This window comes from Cherax quadricarinatus, chromosome 24, assembly GCF_038502225.1.
Source record: "Cherax quadricarinatus isolate ZL_2023a chromosome 24, ASM3850222v1, whole genome shotgun sequence".
NCBI lineage: Eukaryota > Metazoa > Arthropoda > Malacostraca > Decapoda > Parastacidae > Cherax > Cherax quadricarinatus.
In genome coordinates, this window is record NC_091315.1 from 12,076,536 (window position 1) to 12,081,382 (window position 4,847).

A 4,847-nucleotide genomic window follows, 5' to 3' on the forward strand; every position below is an offset into this window, starting at 1 on the left:
GAATGATTTTCTATTTTTTAGCTAACATACGTGTAAATTTTACCTTATTCCTAGTAATGACCCTCGTATTGTAGATAGTCTTAATGACCCTCGTGTAGTAGATAGTCTTTTTAGTATGATAATAAGATGTTATCTTCATTATAGAATAATAAGAAAATATTATAACCTTTATATTATAATAATAAGGTAAAAGGACCCCAATGGAAATAAGTCACTCTGACTTTTTTGGGTTATCCCAGGTTCTCTACACATATGCTGCTATGTATGATAATTCTATGTAACTGTATTTGTGTATACCTGAATAAACTTACTTACTTACTTATCAAAACTCAATTATACATCCATAAAAACAACTCTCCATGCTCACTCCCCATTCTAGGAAAATAGCCCGTTGTATCCCCTTACCCACTTTGCAAATCCCATAAATCCCTTAATGTGAAATTTCTATAACCCTCACTAAAATCTCTCTCCCATCTCCCTCCATACACCCCTTTATTCCTACACTGTGTCCTATAAAAAGTGGCTGCCAACGCATTAATTCTTGCATGCACGTCCGCCTCCCTCATAGCCCACATCATATATATATATAATCCGTAATCATATACCCAATCGCATTCTCAACCCTTTTATTCACCCCAGTTATATCTAAACTTAAAACCCTCAAGACCTGCAAACCCCCTCCCCCACTAACCTTAAAACCTTACCCATCCAAACCCTTATGAGTTCAATACAATCGCAAAAATACACCGTATGATAAATAGTCGCCAATCCACCACAATCCTTGCATTCCCCATCCTCTCGTATTCTCTTATAGAATAAAACCATTCCTGACGGCAAGATTCCATGTAAAAATCTATACATAACTTCTCTGACTTTAGGTTTTAAACGCAATTTGTTTAAACGCCCCCAAATATTACGCCAATCATACATCGGATAAACGCCTTCTACCGCCGCTACCACAGCCTTACCATCTACCCTATCAAGATTTCTCAATTTAATATGTAAAGGATCCCTCACGTTTATGAAGACCCGTAACATTGCCTCACCCATCATGAACTCCCGACCCCCCCACCACCGTCGCATATCCTGATGTATCCTATGAAGTCCGTCTTCTTTCGCCCCCCCTCCCGCTTATAACTATGTTTTAAATACATACTTATTATCCTCTTTTCGACATCTATAAGGCCCAGCCCACCACGGCCAACTGGGAGTGTGACAACCGCTCTACTTAACCATTCGCTCCCTGTTCCCCAAATGAATCTAAAAACACTTTTTTGTAACTTTTTTAACTCACAACGAAGTATCGGAAATATTACTGTAACATGCCATAGTTTACTATATAATAGCACATTCGTTGTAATCACCCTTTGTTGCAAACTTAAATTAGCAGCTCTTAAACCACTGAGGCGCTTCAGAACACTATCAATGATACGCACGGAATTTATTTGTGCTAACTTGATATCACTTACATAAACGATCTTGCATATCTGTATTTGGTCCACCCTTTCCCACCTTTCAGCAACCATTCCTTCCTCATGTGACCCTTTTCCAAGATCCATATACTTTGTTTTCCCCGTATTAATCGTCATGCCAGAAGCCTTTTCAAAAACTTTCACTAACTTTTCTACCCGAAGCAAATCCATGTTTTCTCTCACCAAAATTGTCGTATCGTCGACATATCCAACAATGCCCGCTCCCCCACCCCTTACATTACCCATCCCATTTGCTTCCAATAACACCCTTATCCCTCTATAAAAGGGATCTTGAAAACAAGCAAAAAAAATTTGTGAAAGGGGACAACCTTGACGCAAACCCTTTCCCATCTGAATTCGATCTCCCAACCTCTCATTCACCTGCATACGTAAGGTTGCCTTCTGATACATTAATTTGGCCCATGATATAATTTTCGCCCCAAACCCCTGCCATCTCATGATCTTCCATAACGTCTCCCGTTCCACACTATCATATGCTGCCTCCCAATCTATAGCCAATACCCCCCTCCCAATCTTACTCTTTCTTCAATAAAACTTCTAATCATACCGTGACCTTCATACATAGATAGACCTGCCCGGCACCCCATATTGTCCCTTGTCAATCACTTTGCCCAAGACTTTTTTTATTCTGTTAGCCAAGATCCTTCCAAAAATTTTATAGTCACCACATAATAATGAGATTGCACGATAATCTTTAACCGATAATGGCTCACCTTTAGGAACTATGACGACCACAGCCAACCTTTGTTGTTCCCCTAAAACCCCATCCCGCTTCATTATATTGAATAAACGTACCAAAAAACCCTTTAAAACGTTCCAATTTTGAAGATAAAAGTCGCTGGGCAATCCATCAATTCCTGGCGCCTTACCTAATTGCGCCCCAGATAAAGCCTCCCAAGTCTCACACTCCATTATCGGCCATCCCAACATCAAACGATCATGCTCCATCAGCTCACACTGCACAAACCTACTGATTGACTGCAATGCATTTTCACTTATTCCAACACTTTGCGTTTTCAATTTAACCCAAGCATCAATATACCCACTCATACCCTCCGTCGTCGTCAACACCTGATTCACTCTATACCCCTGCATACCTACCTGAACATTCAACCCCATTAACTCCATTGCCTTGCGACGTCTGTGTTGATTCCTCAACACACGCCGACGGCCGATCTCCCCACAAAACCTCTTCGATTCCACCCTTAAGCCTTTCCCCATCAAACCTTTCGTTTTGTAAATTTCTTAGTTGCTCCTTAATTCTTTCAATTTCTATAACAGGATAATTAGCATTCGCTTGTACATAGCAGTCGCGCAACTGCCCCTCTAAATATCGTTGGAAACCATACTGTAACTGATTATATCTCACCCCTTGACTAATATAATATTCCTTAATTCACTTTTTGGCTATCGTTCCCCACCAATTAACCTAAGCCACATCTCCAGGTGCTTCAACCACTAGGCGTTCCCACATATGCCCAAAAGACAAACGACTTTCCTCTCTCTTCAATAACTTTACATTCAATTTCCAAAATGATGGACCCCCCCTAGGCACACCCTCAATATCTACATCCATTACAACTCCTCTATGATCCGAAAAAACCACACTTATCACATTCACTCTCCGCACTGTAACTGCACAAGACACGTACATTCTATCCAATCTCGCCGCATAATCTCGTCTAATGAAGGTATGCTCCACCATGCCCCCCCCCCACACATCCATTAAACCCACACTCGTCAATAAATCTCCCAGGAACCCCAAGCAACAACCTGTTCCTCGAGGCTCCACATCCTTTCGTCGTATTACACAATTCCAGTCGCCCCCTATTATTGCTACATTTGGTAAACTACGTAGATAATATACTAATACATCTTGTACAAAATGGGTTTTAAGTCTTACATCTCCCTCGGCCGGCCCATATACACATACAAAACTTATGTGTACTCTACCCCATAAACCATCCACCCTAATCACTCTCTCCTCCCCCCTTTCACTATGCCGTACTACAAACGGGCTATTTTCCTTTACCAGAATGGCGACTCCCCCTTTTAACCTCATCGCATATTCCATATACACATCGTAACCATCCATTTCTAACTCACATCCAATTCTGTAATTGTGTTCTTGGAGAAATACCACATCCACATCTAGACGCACCAGAAATTCATTAAACCACTTTCGTTTCCGCTCAGATCTCAGACCGTTAATATTTATTGTCAAAACCTTAAAGTCAATTAATGGGATTTTCCTTTCGTTCTAGGTATAGACTTTTCACTTATGCATTTTACAATACCTCTATCCTTCCCCCCTTTTTTGGGAACCACCTTGATAAACTCTTGTTTCGTGGATTCACTGTTCCCTTTCCTCTGTACCTCCCCCCAAGACTTTTTCCCTGGCCTTTGGGCAGGAGTAAGCATGTCATCTGAGTCCAATGGGGTCACAGTTCGCTTTCGCGTCCTACCCTCCACCTGCATTGGGATTTCTTTAGTACTATCGTGATGCACCTCCACTTCTGCTACATTCACCATCATACCATGTGACACACTAGACTCAATGCTTTCATCTGTCTCCTCACCATGATGCTCAACTGATCCCAAAATTGCACCTGGATCCTCCACACGGTTGATGATCGACTCGTCTAACAAAACATCCGGTGCCTTCACTAAAGACGCTGCTAAATCCTCTTCCCCCATAATGGGCAGAGTCTCTTCAAATACTTTATTTATGTCCAATGACGGTGATTCTCGTCGCTGTATTGCATCCTCCGAAGCATTCTCCTGTGCTTTTTCTACCTCATCACTCCAAGATGACCGTTGTCGAGACAGGTTAGCATAAGACTGGTCTCGTCCCCCACCTTCCTCTACCTCTTCCGATTGTTGCTGTTGTGATAGTTGGAGATTCCCACGACGCTTACCACACTGCGCCGCTATGTGGTCATACGACCCACACAGCCGACACGTACAACGTTGCCCCGCATATGTTACATATACTTGAGTTCGAAATGCTTGCAACATAACATAGGATGGTATGGGATGGCGTAAGGTCATTTTGACTGAATATGTTCCTTCCAACATTCCAGCATAAGGTCCAGCGGCCCACCGACCTGCAGAGGCCATATGAACCGTACCATAATTACGTAGTTCATCTTTTATAACAAAATCAGTCGCCTCAAAAGGCACATTCCTGATTTTTACCCATGTGTAGTGTCGAGATACATCATGAAGACGTACTGATACAGCTGAATTGACGGCTATAATGGTCTCTTGATACTTATCAACCACCGCTTCGCAGACATTTGCTGAAGTCAATTTAACGAAGATCCGTGTCGTCCCATTAAGTGCTACACCACA